The sequence below is a fragment of the Saimiri boliviensis genome, chromosome 14 (assembly GCF_048565385.1).
Source record: "Saimiri boliviensis isolate mSaiBol1 chromosome 14, mSaiBol1.pri, whole genome shotgun sequence".
NCBI classification, from domain to species: domain Eukaryota; kingdom Metazoa; phylum Chordata; class Mammalia; order Primates; family Cebidae; genus Saimiri; species Saimiri boliviensis.
The window spans coordinates 26,194,214-26,214,171 of NC_133462.1; the positions used below are offsets into that span (position 1 = coordinate 26,194,214).

At 41.4% G+C, this 19,958-nt stretch overlaps 2 long non-coding RNA genes across 2 annotated transcripts in view; both read left to right on the forward strand.

Moving 5' to 3' along the window:
- Positions 1-19,958, forward strand: part of LOC141581008 (uncharacterized) — a 181,610-nt gene that overhangs the window by 27,379 nt on the left and 134,273 nt on the right. The window contains exon 2 of the long non-coding RNA XR_012513407.1: positions 18,391-18,481. This is a non-coding gene — a long non-coding RNA (uncharacterized LOC141581008). The remainder of the gene's footprint in view (positions 1-18,390; positions 18,482-19,958) is intronic.
- On the forward strand, positions 1,155-9,638 carry LOC141581009 (uncharacterized). Its single transcript, XR_012513408.1, has 3 exons — positions 1,155-1,488; positions 7,188-7,729; positions 8,081-9,638. It is a non-coding gene; the product is annotated as an uncharacterized LOC141581009 (long non-coding RNA).

Below are 19,958 nucleotides of genomic sequence, written 5' to 3' on the forward strand. Positions count from 1 at the left end.
GAAACATAGCAATACACTGTCTCTACAAAAATTTTTTTTAAACGCCATGTGTGGTGGCTTATGCCTGTAATATCAGTGCTTTGGGAGGCCAAGGCAAGGGAAGCACTTTAGACCGTGAGTTTGAGACCAGATTGGGCAACAAAGAGAGAGCTCTTCTCTACAAAGAATAAAAGCATTAGCCTAATGTGATGGTATGTGCCTATAGTCCAGCTGAAGCAGGAGGATTGCTTGAGCCAAGGAGCTCCAGGCTATAGTGAGCTATGATTATACCACTGTACTCCAGCCTGGGTGACAGAGCAAGACCCTGTCTCAAAAGTAAATAAATAAAAGCTTTTTTAAACAACTTACTCACAGGCAGTAGTGTGGAGGTGAGCATGTGACTCCTGATTTGGAAGGCTGGCTGCTTTGTCTGTTTCTCTGGAGGACCTGCGCTATCCTCTGTTTCTTCTTTTCCCGCTTTTCCTTTGTGAGTTTTTGGTTTGCACCAAACAGTCTGGCGCTTGCCCTTAGAGGCTGGCAGGAGTCATTTTCAGGGACCGCAGTTGTCATGTGGGGTCCGGCAAGTTAACACTTCCTTCTCCTACATCTTCCTGGCTCTGTCACTCTGCCTTGTGCAGCCTTTAGTGAGGCATTAAATGAAGGTGTTCTGACTCTTCGTTGCATTTTTCTCTGAGTCAATAAGGAATGTATCCCCCTTTCTTCTTCCTCACCCCTCTCCCAATTATGTGGTTTACTATTGATTTTTTTCCCCCTCCTTCTAGACATAAATAGTACTTGTAACTCAGTTCCAGCATCTTAATGTTACAGAGCTGGGAGCCAGTTGAATTTAAATTTTTTTTCACTCCCTCCACTCCCCAAGTCTCGCTGTTTAAAAAGCTGGAGTCATCCATGATTGATGGAGGACATTAGGGAGAGAAGTTAGCACCATTTTGATTTATTTTGTTTACTTTGAAAATAGTTTCCTCTCTTGTCAAATGGATTAATGTTGAGGAACGAATTGTGCGGCAGGGTGCAGAGGAAGGTAAGGGAAAGCCAGAGTTCAGAGTCTCTTCTGGGTGAAGAGCCCCTGCCATCGCCAGCCCTCCATTGAGCCTGGTGCCCTGCATGCAGTGTGAGCTGCTGTGCATGGGCCCTGCCTTGCAGAGAGTGTTTCCTGTCAGGAGGTGGTGGGGCTGGGCACAAAAACTGCAGAAGTTTTTGGTAGTGCCTCCATTACAGTGGCCTCACCTCAGGTCCAGCATGTGCTATTTCCTCATGGCTCAGTGTGGTTTTTTTCTAGCATTTAAACACCAAATGCTATCATATGATATTTGTTATGTCTTGTTAATGATGTCTTCCCCTTTAGATGGCAAGCTCCAAGATGACATGGGCGGTTTGTTTCTTTCTTGCTCGTGGCAGAATCCCCAGTGTCTAGCTCTGTGCCTGTGACTATTAGATGCTCAATAAATATTTGCTGAGTGAATGAAGAAAGGAATAAATGTCATGAAGGTAAAATTAAGTGCTCAGTGGGGCCTCTAATGTAATGAGAGAGGAGGGATTGTGTGTGTACAAGGTGACCTCTGAAGAAGTGCAAGATTAGCAGGAGTTACCTGGGTGAAGGTTGTTGGGAAGGGAATTCTAGGAAGAATGGAAATGCAGAGAATAATGAATGAAGTCACAAAGTGATGCTCTGATATTTAGACCTAAGAAGCTGGAGCTCCAGGGAGTTCTGGGTGCTTGGTGGGCCTCTCTGTTTTGTGTGTGTGTGTGTGGGTGTGGGGGTGTGTGTGTGTATTTGTTTTAATTTAACTAATTGGGATTTTGTGCAGGATAACAAACCAGGCTGTACCGTAACTTTATGACCTTATAAGACAAAAGTAGATTCTGGAATTTGGGTGCTACAGTCTTCAACCCAAAATCAGAGGATTGCTGGACAGCTACTGAGGCTGGGCTCTAGATAGCCATTTGAGTGGCCAGCTCTCTACAGGTGAGCTTGTGAGCCAGCATGCAGAGGGCAGCTCCCCTCAGCTCCGAGCTAAGCCCAAGTGTCAGAGACCCTGCTCCTATCTAACTTGGTCCTGTCTGAATAATCCCTTCACTGTGATTCCAGGCTTTGCTCTTACTCAGGCAGAAATGAGGCAAGGCTGCTTTACGGCTGATGCAGCTCGGGGGTTGAATTCTTTGTCACTGTCCTGCAGCCCTCCTTATGTCATCCGCCCTTCCTGGTGGATTATGAATGTAGACAGCTGGTTTTGCTTCTCAGAGGAGGAGGCCCCCAAGGCGAACACTGGCTCCTCTTCATGTTTGAGGGCTGCTGGCTGTCACCTTCTGTTGCCGTCTTCAACACTTGGCTTCACATTTGCCGGTCCTCTGTGCCTCTCCCAATTTGTCATTATTATTTTAGTGATAATGGAGAGGCCGCTGGGAGCGGAGCAGCAGGTACCAGCTTTTCTAGCTGATTAAATGCCTAAAGAACTAAGAGAGCAACTAAAGACTTGCCCTCTGCTTCCCTGTAGCTTGACACGTCATCGTGTCTTTGGTTCCCTCTCTGCTCTTCTGGCTCGTGGTAGCCAGAATCCATCTTGCTTGCATTACATGGCCACTTGTTTCTAATTCGGACACCTGGTTTAACGTTGCCCTCAGTGTAAACATTTTCAAAACAGACAGTCAAAAGTATATGATATATCTTGAACTTGTGTTGGCTCATGGTGATGTTAACCCTTTCTGTCAGGTTTTAAAAGCACCCGTGACTAGAATGAAGGTGAGATGTGGGCAAGAAAGAGGGAGTGGCTGGGCACGGTGGCTCATGCCTGTAATCCTAGCACTTTGGGAGGCCGAGGAGGGTGGATCACAAGGTCAGGAGATTGAGACCATCCTGGCCAATATGGTGAAACCCTGTCTCTACTAAAAATACAAAAATTAGCTAGGCATGGTGGTGTGTACCTGTAGTCCCAGCTACTAGACTTGCTTGAACCCGGAAGGCAGAGGTTGCTGTGAGTCAAGATCACGCAGCTGCACTCCAGCCTGGTGACAGAGTGAGACTCCATCTCAAAAAAGAGAGAGAGAGAAAGGGAAGGATGCTCTGCTTGAGATATGGCAAGTTTTTGATGAGTGAAAGTTAATATTCAGTTTTGTTACCTCACACAGAATCCAATAACACACACTTAAATTTGCCTAGTGGAAAATCACTGCTCTAGACAGGATGGGATTTATAGCCAACATGTCACATGGGCACAGGGGAGCGGCCGCCCTCCAGTAGTGTGTTTCCACCTTTCCCTGTCAGGGGCGCTGATTTGGGGGGTGCTTTCTGATTTACTCCGAGGTGAGCTCTTGTGTCCTCTGCTGCAGCATGAGGCTGATAGTCCTGTAGCAAAAATGGGAAGCTCTGAAATCTCGCTGCTTTCCTTACTCACACCCTGCTTTTGTGGAAAGCCTCCTCACTCATTCAAAATTTGCTTATGTTCCCCTAGTGCATCTGAATAATTTGAAGTTTTACTGTAGTTGCCATAATTCGCAATTTTACAGCAATTTAGAAGGAAAAACATTTTGAAGTTGTGCCTTTCTTTTTATATGGCATGGTCCAGATGACAAAGCTAAGATTGCAGTAAATATTAATTATGGCACAGGACAGGTGCATGGTATCTGGGGAGGTCGAGGCATGGCCAGGCAGATGGCAACAGTCAGTACGGGCAAGGGGGACATTCAGCTGTTTATTTCACAACAGCAGGAATAAAAACATTGACATGCAGGCAGAACCGAGAAGAACTTTCTAACTAGCTTTTGATGCCGGTGGATGAGAGGAAAGTCCCCATGAAAAAGAATGAAACTTCTTCTAAAAGAATTGGAGATGAAAGAAATTGCAGCAAAGCCCCCTCGAATACCTCAGGCAGGGGGACTCTTGTTTTACCTGGATGCAGCTGTGTACGGTGCCACCATTGATAGAGGGGATGCAGAAAGCAATGGAATGATGTAGTTCTTGGTTCTTACATTGGCAGTGGGACGAGGATGGCCTGAGTCACAGTGGAGGCCTAGGAAGAACAGAGCAGCAGGAGAAATCTGGATCTGGATACAAGAATGATAGGGCAACCTAGCTCCTCCAGGTCTCAGCCTGGAAGTTGGGCTGGTGTGACTTCAGAGCCATCTGCACTATGGAGGCAGGCAGAGATGTAGAGGACGGGACCACATAAACTGGCCTGCTGTGTTCAGGGGTCCAGGACCCCAGGATGGCATGGCAGATGCGAGCACAGCAGATGCACTTGGCTGCTGAAGCTGGTGCCAGCTAGCGCATCAGGGATGCTGAAGGCTCCGACGTGCATTGTAGACAGCTGAAGCCCGTCTTTTGGGAGTAGGCCCTGAAGATAGAAAGGGAAACACTGTAGGCTGTCCTCTCAGGGAGCTCAGAACTGGGGAGAAGGATATACACAATACAAGATCAGAGCTTAATAAAGAACCATTTGCTGATACTAATGGGCTGCATAGAGATTTAAGATTTAACCTGCCAGGACAGTGCCTGGTCCCTGTCTGTGTGCCTGGACTGGCTCAGTGTCTCTGCTGCTGCTGAGCTCAACAAGCTCAGAAGCGTCCTTCCTAGACCCCACAATACACCCATTTGGGTATTCTTGTCTTTTAGAACTGAGTCATCTCCTCTGTGGTTGCCCTTGATTTCTAAAATGGGCAGAAGCTTAATTTGATGAGGTCTTTCATTTTCAGGTTTTATTTATTAAGGCTGAAGAGTTCAAATATTTTGTTTATCTTTGAAGACATGCCGCAAGCTAGTGACTCCAAACCTTTAAGTGTGATGGAACCTCTTTAAAATACTGCCTGACCCACAAAATTCTGTGTATATGTGCACTTTGAGGGGAACCTGAAACTGCTGGAAGCTATGGAGTAATTGTGGGTTGGGGACAGGGAGCCTCAAGGGATCAGTGAGATAAGGCAGGGGAGAGGGAAGCACGCAGAAAGCATGAAGTTCAGTCATGAAGTTTGAAAAATTTGTCTTTCTGATCAGAAGTACACTCATGACAAACATAGTCTTGGAAGCAGAAGCAGTTTTCCTTCTTTCTCAGGCCCAATCCCAGCATTCACATGGGCAGTGGAACAATGGTGGATCAGGGAGGGAGGAACCTCCAGGCCATGGACAGGCAATGTGGGAACAGGCCCAGCAGCCTCAGCAGCACCCCTCCCTCTCCTACGGTCCATGGACAGTCATTGTCTGATGGTCAGGGGACTTGCTGTGAATGCACTGAGGGTGGGTGCTTGGACACTCTGAGTGAGGAAGGGCGTGACTGAACAGGAGCTGAGGAGAACAGCTGGTTCTCCTATGAGTCCGGGCAGGGTGGGCACTGCATGGTCATGTGTGCCTGCACTCTGGGAGGGCCTGTGCTCCTTCTCAAGGACTTCACTGCAATCCACAGACTCAACACCCAGGTAGCCTCCAACTCCGAGTACAGGGCAGCGGGTTTAGACAAGATCACTCATAGGTGCCGGGCAAGCCAGTTACTGCCCACTTTAGGGTAGGAGGGTATACTTAGAAGACAAGGTTACTTTGGGCAACTATTTTGTTCTCTTTTAAACATTAACTTTAAAAAATTAAGTCATATATGTGATGTTTAAAAAAATAAGAAAATACTGCTATGAAAATAAAAATCTTCCACAATGTCACTCCTCTGAACATTTTGGTATTTAACTGGACTTCTTTGGCTTATGGATATACAGTTAATCAATAACAATGTGATGATACTGGTCCATACCATTTCACCCAACAGCACATTCTAGATTTTTGTAAGTCATGTCCCCTTCTTGTGGGATGGTGCTCCATGCCCCAGTAGATGGATGTGTCATCATCCCCTGTGTCTGGACTGTTATATTATTGTCAGCCTTTCACCTTTTCAAATGGCACCATAATGAACCTCACTGAAGGTAAATTTCACTTCCAAAGATTTAAGGAAATAAAGACAAATGAAAAAGAACAAAAACAAAAACAGGATACATTTTTAAGTATTTGAATACATCTTACCAGATTACCTGCAAAAGTTTTGACGGTCCCTCATCTTGCAGCAGATGTCTTAAGTGAGAGTGTGACTGAGGGCTTCAGAGGAAGATGCCTGTGATCTTGCCTTCTAAGACATATGTTCATATGTTTTCTAAGAGATTGCAGCCCTCCTGTCCTCTATCTGGCATAAACAAAAAAAAAAAAAAAAAAAAAAAAAGCAATAAAACCAACTGAAAATTGTATATTTAATTGAAACAAGTTTTCTTTTCTTTGTTGGGGATGGAGACCTGTTTTATCCAGTGTTAATGTCTTCACTAGAAGAAGAGAGGTTGTAACTTGATTTTCACAGTGGTGTCAGTTTAGCATCTCTGATCTTGAAAATGCTGTTTTCAAAGGAGAATGGGGTAGAGGTGGCCAGGCCCAGTAGGTTAGAGTAGGCTCTCCCATGTATGCCTTCAAGGGCTTCCTCAGAGAGCCTGCCCTGTTAAAGAAACTGAACCAGCACCTCCCCAGTCACTCTAGATTAGACTTCTGTTTAATTGTCTCACTAGTGCTTCCCAGTCAGCAGAATTTGACTCATACATTGAAAAGATAAATTCAGATTAGGCAGAGGCTCTAGTGCCTTCACCTAGAACCTTCCCTGATGCAGAGTAATCAACCAATACATTGCTGAAAGAGTAAATGAAAACCTATTTTTTTCAGATATATTTTTGGTCTTTGTTGACTTTCTTTGCTATGGTTGATGCAGAGATGAAGTAGGCTCCTTTTCCAAAATAGGTGTGAAAGCAGTCTGACCTAGAAATTTCCAACATGGAAAATTATCTTTCCTTTTAAAACATTTATGCCTGGGCTCTGCCCTCTGGGTGCAAAATTCTCGACGTGTTCTTGTATCCAATCTTTCCTTGATCTCAGCATCTCAGAAGTCAGATGCAATCTTGGGCAGCAAGGTGAATAAATGACTCTGCAAGTTGGGCTTTGGACCTGTCTGCAGGGCAGCAGCACTCGGGAGAATGAGCACACAGTGCTGTTGTGTTTAGACTGTCTCCTAGGAGGAAAGCCTCCAAGTGCTGACTGTTTTTTAGCTGCAAGGGTATACTTAAAGTGTTGATGATGAAGTGTTTTGTGCTGCGACTGCTGTCATGCCTTGTAATCCTGAACCGAGACCTTCATAGGTGTGAGGAGAGACCTGACAAAAGGTCCCGCTTGTTTTCACCAGGTGCCCAGACACTCCAAGGAACCCGGTTAATCTTGTAGGGGTCAAACTTCAAGGGCAGAGGACTAATTGCTCTCTCTTACCTTGCGGGATCAGATGATAAAACCAAATTGCAGTAGAGATGGATGGAAGACGTGGGAATGGCTCAGTATCATGATGGAGAGTTGCATGTTGGTCACATGGAGGCAAATGGATTTTTAATAAGGAAAAATAATTACCAGTGAGTGAAGTGTCTGACTTTCCTGAAGAGCCTGGCCACCGGAGACCAGAATGAGAGAGAGCTGGCAAACATTTTAATCAAGGGAAGACAGCCCCTCTGCCCTCCAAAGAAGGAACTCTTTAATCAAGCCTGGTTACCTTGTTTATCAGGGGAAGTAAGAAATGATTTGGCCACTGAGAATAACTGCAGCAGCTCCGGAGCAGGCCAGCCATGTGTGAAGAGACTGGCACACCTGAGAAGCGAGGCAGAAGCCTGGGAACGTTTTAGGACCAGATGCCACCCAAACTACAGGGTGCAGTGATGTTAAAGACTGCAGGGGCCTGGGGTGAGTCAGTGGTCTGGGGGTGGTAGGGATTTGTGCCCCAAGAGGCAGGAACTGGAGGCCCTTTGGTGGAGGGCCAACCCCAGGCAGAGCCTGTAATGGCTGCAGACTTCCCATGAACCTGTAAGCAGGCATCACAGGTAGCTGATTAAGGGCTTTGTCCAGGTGGCCACCAAGGCTCCATTTTGGGGTCTTTCCCTAGCTCAAGAAACCTTTTCACTACAGAGCTTCGCTGGTAAATGCCCTTCTTAAGCACATAGAACATGAATGCAAATGTCTTGTTAAGGCAATGGAAATTATCATAATTAATTTTCTCATTTGTTTTCTCCTTTTTATTTCGGGCCTTGTAACAAGGGACCTAGCTCAATCAAGGTTCAGCAGCTGAAGGAATGAGAGAAAGTGTGGTGTGGCCTGGAGGAATTTCCTGCAGACGGGTAGATGGCAGGCTGACTTCATCTGGGTGTTTCCCACACCCAAGAAACCCTTTCACCAAAGCCTGCTCATTTCTTTCAGGATCTTCCTTGCTCTGATAATCTCTCCATCCTTCCCTCCTTTCTAAAACCAGTACTTTATTCATTCATTCATTCAAGGTGTATTTTTCTGTTTAGTAATTTTCATCCATGCATTGTCCATCTTCCCACCCATCCCACAAGCATTAGAGGAGAGCTACTGGGATCGCACCTGGAATAAAATATTGAATTTGTTTCTTCCCTCAAGGAGCTCAACTTTATTTGATTGAATACATTCTCATTTAAAACCTCTACCATTGCCAGAAAACATGTTAAAGATGTAATTGAAGAGATAATCACATCACCTTACTTAGTTATTGAATAAGCTTTTTTTCCTGGTCCTGAAGGCATGAGTGACGAAGGCTTCCTGAGGGTGATTCTCTTGGCTGTAAACAGTGCTTCAATGCTCAGGAAGAAGGCTCAGTGCTCAAAGGTGGGAGCTGCCACCACATAGGTAACACCTGCCGTTTTTGTTCCTGCATAGCCTTGGCTCAGGAAGGATGATGGTCTGTGAAAGCGACATTAGAATGTCTGCAGAAAACCCCTGGATGAGGGAAAAATCAACATGGTCCAATCCTGAGCTAGTTTAGGCCTGTGTTGGTGCTGGTGAAAGGACACCACTACTGAGCATACCCCTGTCTCCAGAAACATCCAGCTATGATGCCTCTCAATTTCCACCTACAAGATGAAGACTTTTGACCTGGTCTGTGTCCCCTCCATGCTGATGGCTCATGCAAGTGGCTGTGGCTCAAGAACTAGCCAACCAAGGGGACAGCAGATGCACAAGCTTGTAAGAGTAGAAACGAAAAGAAATTTCTTCACTCAATTTGGAGAAGTGAATACTTGAGCACTGATCGTCTTTGCAATGGCACCAGCTCAAATCAGGTCAGGCACTTTCTGTAGGAGGCCAAACCGCTGTTTGCCGTCTTGCTTTCCACTTCCATATGGAAGTAACTCACACTGGAGTAGAGGGCTTGGGGACAGGGGACTTGCTACGTTTGTTCTGACACCAATGTGATACAATCACCCATCTCATCTGAGACTCAGTCATATTTTATGTGAAAGACAAGTTTTTTCTCTTTTTAAAATGCAATTATACATAAATAGTTCATGTCATCTGCTTTTGAAATTTTAGCAGCAGGACTTAATGCTGCTAGTTACCATGGTAACAGGCAAAGTTGGACATATTGAATATTACTATATTAAATTCCTCTGTGTCTGTGTGTGTGTGTGTGCATGTGTGTGTTAATGGCTTTTACATTTTTTTTTCCAGACCACAGTGTCAGAAAAGTCATAACGTGAGACTGTGACCAATGTGTTAACTGAACACATTGGAAAAGTCGAGCCCAGCGCAGGTGCCCTTCATTTTTTGCACCCATCCCTCCCTGCCAGATTTATTAAGGTGTAATTGACAAATAAAATTATATATCTTTACAATGTATATTGTGAAATATTAAATAAAGCCAACATTATCTAGTTTTTTGCAGTGAGAATATTTAAGATCTATTCTCTTAGCAATTTTCAAGTGTGCACTATTATTGTACATTCAATACAACAGATCTTCAGACCTTACTCATCCTGTCTACCAAACTTTGTTCACTTTGACCAACATCTCATTTTGCTCCCAAATCCCCAGTACATGGCAGATACCATTCTTTGCTTCTGTGAGTTTGAAATTTTATTTTATTTCATTTTTAAAATTTTAAGTTTTGACACTGGTGGTATATGTGCTTGTTTGTTACAAGGGTATTGCCTGCATAGTGGTAGAAATTGGGCTTCTAGTGTTTCCATCGCTTAAATATTGAACATTGTACCCAACAGGTAATTTTTTAGCCCTCACTTCCCTTCGACCCTCTTCCCTTTTAAGAGTTCTTAGTGTCTGTTATCTCCATCTTTATGTCTGTATGTATACCCATTGTTTTGACTCACTCAACAAGTTAGAACATGAGATATTTGATTTTCCACTTCTCAGTTCTCTTAGGATAATGGCTCCCAGCTTCATACATGTTGCTGCAAAGGACATAGTTTTGTTCTTCCTTATGGCTGCATAGTATTCTGTGGTGTGTATATATCACATTTTATTTATCTAGTTAATCGTTGGTGAGCACTTAGGTTGGTTCCATGACTTTACTGTTGTGAACTGTGCTGTGATAAGCATACAAATGCAGGTATCTTTTTAATATAATGATTTTTCCCTCTTTGTGCAGATACCCAGTAGTGAGATTGCTGGATCAAATGGTAGTTATAGTTTTAGTTCTTTGAGATATCTGAATACTGTTTTCCATAGAGGTTGGACTCATTTACATTTCCACCAACAATTTATAAGCATTTCCTTTTCTCCACGTCTATGCCAACGTCTGTTATTTTTTGACTTCTTAATAATGGCCATTCAAACTAGTGTGAGATGATATCTCATTGTGGTTTCAATTTACATTTCTCTGATGATTAGTGATAGTGAGCATTTTATCATGTATTTGTTGTCTGCTTATATTTCTTCTGAGAAATGTCTGTTGATGTTTTTGCCTGTTATTTTCTTGCTGAATTGTTTGCATTACTTGTGGATTCTGGATATTAGTCTTTTGTCAGAGTCATGATTTGCAAATATGTTCTCCCATTCTGTAGGTCTGTTTATTCTATTGATTATTTCTTTTGCTATGCAGAAGGTTTTTATGTTACTTAAGTCCCTCAAATTTCTGTTTTTGTCACATTTGCTTTTGGGGTCTTCATAAATTCTTCGCCTACATTGATGTCCTATTTCCTAGGTTTTCTTCTAGGAACTGTATAGTTTCAGGTCTTATGTTTCTTTCTTTAATCTATCTTGAGTTAACTTTTGTGCATGGTAAGATGGGGTCCAGTGTCAGTTTCTGCATATAGCTACCCAGTACCCAGTTTTCCCAGCACAATGTATTGAATAGAGTGTCCTTTCCCCATTGTTTTTTTCTTTTTTTTTTTTCTTGGTTGACTTTTTAGAGGATCAGTTCATTGTAGGTATGTGACTTTATTTCTGGGTTTTCTATTCTGTTTCATTGATCTATGTGTCTATTTTTATACCAGTACGATGCCATTCTAGTTACTATAGCTTTGTATAATGTGAAGTCAGGAAGTGTGATGCCTCCAGACTGATTTTTTTTTTTTTAAATGTCTGTGATTTCTTTCATCAGTATTTTGTGGTTCTTCTTATAGAGACCTTTTACTTTCTTGGGTAAATGTATTCTTTTTTTTTTTTTTTTTTTTTTGAGATGGAGTTTCGCTCGTTACCCAGGCTGGAGTGCAATGGCGCAATCTCAGCTCACTGCAACCTCCGCCTCCTGGGTTCAGGCAATTCTCCTGCCTCAGCCTCCCAAGTAGCTGTGATTACAGACACGCGCCACCATGCCCAGCTAATTTTTTGTATTTTTGGTAGAAACGGGGTTTCACCATGTTGACCAGGATGGTCTCGATCTCTTGACCTCGTGATCTACCCGCCTCGGCCTCCCAAAGTGTTGGGATTACAGGCGTGAACCATCGCGCCTGGCCTGGGTAAATGTATTCTTAAATGAATTTTTGTGGCTCTTATAAATGGGATTAGTTATTAATTTGGTTTTCACTTTCAGTGCTTGGTATATGGAAATGCTATTGATGTTTATATGCTGATTTTGTATCCTGAAGTTGCTTATCAAGTCTAGGACTCTTCTTCTGAAATCTTTAGGGTTTTCTAGATATCAGATCATGTCGTCAGTAAACAGAGATAATTTGGCTTTTCTTTTTTCTAATGCAGACTCTTTTTATTTCTTTCTTGTATTGCTCTAAGACTTCCAGTACTATGCTTAGTAGTGGTAGTCAAAATGGACTTCTTTGTCTTGTTCCAGTTCGTAGGGAAAATGCTTTCAGCTGTCCCTCTTCATTATGTTACTGGCCGTTTGTTTGCCATAGAGGTCTCGAATTATTTTGAGTTATGTTTCGTCCATGGCTCTTTGTTGAGGATGTTTATCATGAAGGAATGTTGGATTTTAACAAATGCCTTTTCTCCATCTGTTGAGATGATCATAAGGTTTTTGTTCCTAGTCTTCTTTATGTGGTGAATTATGTTTATTGGTTTATGTATGTTAAAGTATCCTTGCATCCCTCAAATAAAGCCCATTTGATTGTGAATTATCTTTTTGATGTGCTGTTTGATTTGGTTTGCTAGTATGTAGTTGAGAATTTTTGCATCTATGTTCATCAGGGATATTGGCCTGTAGTTTTCTTTTTTGTGTGTGTCCTTGCTTGATTTTGGTGTCAGGGTGAAACTGGATTTAGAGAATGAGTTAGAGAAGACTTTCTCCTCATTTTTTTTTTCTTTTTCAAATAGTTTCAGTAAGATTGGTACTAGCTCTTCTTTGTATGTCTGGTAAAATTAGGCTGTAGTGCCATCTGGTCCTGGGCTTTCGTTGCTGTTGCTGGATGATTTTTTAAATTACTGATTCAATTTCATTACTCATTGTTGGTCTGTTTTCCATTTCAATTTCTTCCTGGTTCAATCTTGAGAAGTTCTATGCTTTAAGGAATTTATTCATTTCCTCTAGGTTTTCTAGTTTGTGTGCATAGAGGTGTTCATAGTAGTCTCTGGTAATCTTTTCTGTGGTATCAGCTATGTCACCTTTACCATTTGTGATTGTTCTTATTTTAATCTTGTTTCTTTCTCAATTTTGTATGTCCTTTCAAAGAACCAATTTTATGTTTTATTGATCTTTCATATTACTTTTTTTTGGTCTCAATCTCATTTAGTTATGCTCTGATCTTTGTTTTTATTTTTTTCTTCTAGCTTTGGGTTTGGTTCTTGTTTTTCTAGTTCCTTGAGCTGTGGTTATATTGTTAATTTAAGATATTTTTAACTACTAGCCTTAAAAAAAAAAAAGATATTTTTAACTATTTGATGTAGGCATTTAATGCTATATACTTTCCTTTTAGCACTTCTTTTGCTGTATCCCAAAGTTTTGGCATGTTGTGTCTTAATTTTCATTCATTTCAAAGGTTTTTAAAAAGTGTCTGCCTTAATTTCTTTGTTTACCCAAAAGCCATACACAAGCAAGTTGTTTGCTTGCCATGTATGTGTGTAGTTCTGAGAGTTCCTCTTGGTATTGATTTCTAAGTTTATATCACTGTAGTCCATGAAGATACTTGATATGATTTGGGGTTTTTGTTTGTTTGTTTGTTTGTTTTTTGTTGTTGTTGTTGTTGAGATCTTGCTTTATGACCAAGCCTATACCCAGTTTTGGAAAATAGTCCATGCATAGATGAGAAGAATGCATATTTGTTGGGTAAAATGTTATATAAATGTTTATTAAATCTGTTCTATAGTCCAGTATAAGTAGTTTCTTTGTTGATTTTCTGCCTCAATGATTTGTCTAGTGATGTCAGTGGGGTGTTTAAATCCTCTAATATTATTGTTGTGGTATCAGTGTGTTTTGTTAGGTCTAGTACTATTTTATGAATCCGGATTCTCTGGTTTTGGGTGAATACATCTTTCGGATATTAAATCTTCTTCTGGTAGTGAACACTCTGTATTATATGATGTTCTTCTTTGTCTTTTTATTGTTGTTGGTTTAAAGTCCATTTTATCTGATATGAGAATGCCCACTCCTGGTCTTATGTTCTCTGTTCGCATGATCTTTTTTTCCACTCTTTTACTTTGAGTCTGAATGTGTCTTTAACCAGTAGGTAGGTCTTTTTTAGATACCAGATAGTTGTGTCTTGTTTTTTTTTTTTGTTTTTTTTTTTTTTTTTGATTGCTTGTTTAATGACCCAGTTTGCCACTCTGTATCTTTTAAGTGTACCATTTAGGCCCTTTACATTGAAAGTTAATATTGCTATCTGAGGTCTTGTTCTTGTCATTGTATTATTAACTGGTTGTTTTAGAGTTTCAATTGTGTAATTGCCTTATAGGATCTGTGAGTTTGTGCTTTTGTATCTTTGGCTGATGGTGAGTATAGGACTTTCATCTACATATTTAGAACTCCTTTGGGCATTTCTTGTAGGATCTGTCTAGTGGTGACAAATTCTCTTAGTGTTTGCTTGTCTGGGAAATGCTTTATTTCTCCTTCATTTATGAAGCTTAGTATGGCAGGATGTAAAATTCTTGGTTTGCATTTATTTTCTTTAAGGAGGCTAAAAATGGCCTCCAATCTATTCTTGCTTGTAAGGTTTCTTCTGAGTCCAGTGTTTGATCAGTTTTCTTTTCTAGGTGATTTGGCTTTTTGCTCTAGCTGCCTTTTTTTTATTTCTTCAACATTCACTTGCATAGTCTGAAGACTATATACTTTGGTGATGTTCATCTTGTATAGAATCCCACAGATGTTCTCTGAATTTTTTGTATTTGGACGTCCAACTCCCACAAAACTAGGAGAATTTTCTTGAATTATTTTCAAATGTGTTTTCCAGTTGCTTACTTTTTCTCTTTCAGGAATGCTAATAAGTCATAGGTTTTATTGCTTTACATAATTCATAATCCTCAAATGCTTGTTTTTCAAAAATCTTTTTACTTTTGAGGAATTTAGTTTCAACGATCAATCTTCAAGCTCTGAAATTATTTCTTCTGCTGGTGTACTCCATTGTTAAACCTTTCAGCTATATTTTCAGATTTCTTAAGTGGATTTTTTTTTATTTCAAGAAGTCATTTTGCATTTTTTAAATGATGTTTATCTTTCCCATCATTTCCTGTATTGTTCTTACAGTTTCTTGTGTTGGCTTTCAACTTTCTCTTCAATCTCATTTAACTCTTTGCAATTTATACTTTGTATTCTTTGTCATTTCTCAGTTTCCATTTTGGTTAGGGATTCTTCAGTCATGTCACAGCACTCAGGTTTTTCACAGTGCCAGAATTCTTACACTGATTCCTTCTCATCTGGAGCAGCTGCTCACAGAAAGCCACTCTTAATTTTGAATTTATTTTTGTTCAGTTGGGATTTTTTTTATTATTATTTTTCTTTCTCCATCCTTTCCTTTCCCTAGGGAGTATGACTGTAGAGTGTGTTGTGTAGGATCTTTGTCCTATACCCTATGCACTTCGGTTGGCAGTTTTATTTGGCTGTGAGTTCAACCTGCAAGCCAGTAGATGGTGCTGACGGGTAAGAACCAGCTTTTGCACAACAGATGGGTAGCCACTTGGTCTTTGTTTATTGGGAGGTGCTCTCTGTTGCTTCTGGTGATGGGTTGGACAGTGAAGTGCCTGGTGCCTTGAGCTTTCCATTTAGCAGGGCAGAGCTGGACCCCCTGGCTTGCCCACAAACACCCCAATGCCAAGTATAGGCACCAGCCCTTATGGGGATGGCTTCGGGAGTTCCCAGTAACGTGTGCTAAGGTCTCTACATGGCGTGAGGGGGTTGTAGCAGCTCCATGTGCTAGATAGGCAGGAATGTGATCTATTCCCAGTCACACCAGTCCTGGGACTGGTGACTGTCAGTTCAGATGCTCACTATTGTCTACATCCAGGCCATAGTGTGGTTGACAGCTATGGAACACAGCTGTCTTGAGACTCCAGCAGAACCTTTTCAGCCCAATATGAACAGCATATGGCTCTGTTACTTTTGATGTGGTGATGCTGTTGCATTGTGAGGGACAGGGGGTACACTCTGCCTCTCAGATCCATTAATGGGTGTCAGTTGTGGTGTTGTCGACTGGTTGAGTTGGTCTGACCTCAGGCCCTGGGAAAAGTGGTCAGGTGTCAGCAGTGTTCGATTGGTCTACGTAGCGTCCCAGTTCCCAGGTCCTTAGATGGCCCACTGGACAGCAAGTAGGAGTCCTTAAAATCCACTTATGCCTAGTGTTCCATTATTGAACACTGAGCATGTGGGACTTATTTATATGCTACTGCTCAATATCATCACCAAGGTCTGATTGCAAAAATTCAAAAAATTGTAACCTTGGGCATAAATGGGTTAAGGGGCTGGACTGGGGTTGGGGCACCCTAGACTTCAGGCGGTGGCTGTGGTGGGACGGGGGCTGGCTGGTCCCCAGAACGCTCAGGCGAGGGCAGGCAGAAGGCCCAGGTGGTGGGAGCCTGATGGCAGATCACAGCCTGTGGGTACTGAGCTCTCAGCAGGTTTCTGGTCTCAGCAGAAATGTTCAGGCAGGAGCTGGGTGGCTGTGCTGTGGGCCTCTCACTGGGGAAGGGAGGACCCCTCAGGGCACTAGAGACTGGCAGCTGGGCTCACTTACACTTTCTGCAGAAGCAGTTCTGGATTTTGTTCTTGGGGCACATGCAGAGGTGCCAGGCCTCCTCATTCTCTCTCTGGCCTGGGATCAGCAGAAAATGACAAATGTTAATGGCTTGTTGGTTGCCTTTGAGAGTCAGAGTCTCAGAGAAACATCTAGTCAAGGCCAGTGTTTCTGTAGGGGTGGGTCAACTGCAGAGGGGGCCTGTGGCAGATAAGCCCCATTTCCCAGGAAGCTGTTGAGGTGGGGAGTGGTGTGGCGCGTGGTCTGGCAGCTCCTCTGCTGTGCTGTTTCTCCTGGGGGTGTGCAAAGAGCCTGGCCTCCCTCCTTGGCATGGAAGCTGGCACTGGGCTGACTGACTGTGGGATTCCAAGTGGGCTTGAGCGATGCCTCTGCACAATAGCTGGGTGGCTGTGTGTTCACCTGGAGACCTAAGGAGGATTATAGGGACTCTCCCGTGGCTAGGACTGTAAAAGTCTGTGATGGAGGTGTGGGTCCCAGAGCCTCTCACCTCATTCATCCCTTCCACAGGCTGCCTGGCTCCACTGTTCCCTGCTTTCCTTGGGTCCCATTGCTTCTCTGGTGAATCTAAGTATACTGTCTTAGAGGATCTATGTGAACTGTGAGGATTTATTTGCCATTTTGGTTCCTGTCTTTGAGAGAAGGGTGAGCTAGCTGCTTCTAGTCAGCCATTTTGACCTAAAACCTCAACTGTTTTGACTCCTCATATGAGTGAGATCACATAGTAATTGTCTTTCTGTGCTTGACTTATCTCACTTAGTGTTATCTCTTCTAGATTCACCCATGTTGTCACAAATGACAGGATTATCCTTTTTTAAAAGCTGAACAGTATTCCATTATAAATATATGTATGTATGTGTATATATATCTCAATCTCACATTTTCTCTATCCATTCATCCATTGATGGACACTTAGGTTGATGCTGTATCATGATTATCATGAATACTGCTGCAAAGAACATGGGAGTGCACATATTTTATTGACATACTGACATTCCTTTCCTTTTGGTATGTATGGTTGAAGTCAAATAAATTATAGAGATGAATTTCTGACATAAAAATGTTTTATTTAGGAAAAATTGCAATTGGGAAGATATACACAGATTGAGTGGTCTTCAGTGTATCCAAAGAACAAAGAGAAAGTTGGAAGTTTTATAACAAGGAGAACTGTTGCCTAATTGTTCTTCAAGAAAGTTCATGGCACCTGTAAAGTTCTGGGGAGTTAGCAAGCTCTGATTGATGAGTGGTGGTGATGGTAAAACTAGTCCTAGATTTGCAGCAGGTTGTGTGAGTAGCTATTAGATAAAACTAGTTTCAGGTTACTACAGGCAATTTCACAGCCAGGCTTGCAAAGAATTATATTCTTGGAGCAGTGGTATGTAACCTGAGTGTTTTTTCCCTCTGGCCTCTCAAATCTGTTTTCATTCAGTAGAATGCCCCAGTTTATAAGCAGCTTTCACAATACTGGGAAGTGAGACGACTAGATCCTATGGTAGTTCTATTCTTAATTATTTCAAGACTGTCAATACTCTTTTACAAAGTGACTGTATTAATTTATATTTCTACCAACAATGTACAAAGGTTCCTTTGTCTTACATTCTCACTAATGTATATTTTTTGTCTTTTTGATACTAGCCATTCTAACAAGTGTGAGATGATAATATCATTGTGGTTTTAATTTTCATTTTCCTGATGACTAGTGATGTTGAACATTTTTTCATATACCCATTGGCCATTTTTATGTCTGTTGGATCCTTCGTTGATTTTGTTTGTTTGTTTGTTTCCTTTATGTTGAAATAGGGTCTTGCTCTGTCAGCCAGCCTGCACTGCAGTGGCACAATCATGGTTCACTGCAGCCTTGACCTCCTAGGCGATCCTTCCACCTCAGCTTTGTGAGAAGCTGCGACGCAGGCATGCCCCATCACACCCAGCTAATTTTTTTTTCTTTCTTTTTTTGTAAAGACAGTGTCTCATCGTTTTGCTCAGTTTGGTGTCAGATTCCTGGGCTGATTAGATCCTGCTGCTTTGCCCTCCTAAAGTGCTGGGATTACAGGTATGAGCCACTGCACCTGGCCCCTTTGCCTATTTTTTAAATAAAATTCTTTGCTTGTTTTGTTTTTTTGTTTTTGTTTGTTTGTTTTTTGCTACTGGGTTGAGTTGCCTATGTATTTTGGAGATTAATCCTTTATCAAATATTCAGCTTGCAGATATTTTCTCCCATTGTTGTCTCTGCACTCTGCTAACTGTTTCCTTTGCTCTGAAGAAGCTTTTTACAATCCTGTTTGTATATTTTTGGTTCTGTTGCCTATGCTTTTGGTGTTGGGGTTATATCCAAAATACCATTACCCAGACCAATGTCAAGAAGTTTTTCTCCTATGTTTCCTTGTAATCATTTTGCATTTCCAGGTCTTATATTTGAGTATTTAATTTACGTTGAGTTTATTATTGTACGTGGTATGAGATAAGGATCCAATTTTATTCTCTTCCATGTTAATATGTAGTTTTACCAATACCATTTATTGAAGAAGATACTATCTTTTCCCCATTGTGTATTCTTGACACTTTGTTGAAGATTGGCTGTAAACATACGGATATACATCTGGACTGGCTATTCTGTTCCATTGTTCTATGTGTCTGTTTTTCTGTCAGTACTATGTTGTTCTAATGACTGTAGTTTTGTAGTATATTTTGAGATCAGGAAGTGTGATGCCTCCAGCTTTGTGTTTTGTTTTGTTTGATTTCTAACTGCTAAACAATATAGAAGGTTCCAGCTTTGTTCTTCTCATGATTGCTTTGGCTATTTGGTGTTATTTTGTGGCTCTGTACCAATTGTAAGATTATTTTTACTTTTTCTGTGAAGGATGACATTGGAATTTTGATAGGAATTGCATTCAAACTGTAGATTACTTCGGATTACATGGACATTTTAACAATATAGATTCTTCCAATTTCCAAATATATTTTTTCATTTATTTATATCATCTTCAATTTTTTTGTCAGTGTTTTCACCTCCTTAGTCTCTTATTTTTTAATGCTATTGTAAATGGAATTGTTTTTCTTTATTTCTGTTTTTGGGTACTGTTGTTAATACATGTAGTTGCTACTGATTTTTGTATGTAAATTTTGTATCCTGCAACTTTACTGATCTTGTTTAACAGTTTTTTGGTGGTATGTTTAGGGTTTTCTATATATAAGATCATGTCATTGGCAAACATAGACAATTTCTTTCTTCTTTCCTCTTTGGATGCCATTTATTTCTTTTTCTTGCCTAATTGCTCTGAGTAGGACTTCCAGTATTAGATTGAATGAAAGTGACACAATGGACACCTCTGTCTTGTTCCTGATCTTAGACGAAAAGTTTTCCACTTTTCATAATTGAGTGTCATGTTAGCTGTGGGTTTGTCATATATGGTCATTACTTGTTGAGAGTTTTTGTCATGAAGGGATGTTGAATTTTATCAGATTGTTTTTATTCTATCATCTATTGTAATAATCACTTTTTTTTTTTTTTTTAAAGACTGAGTTTTGCT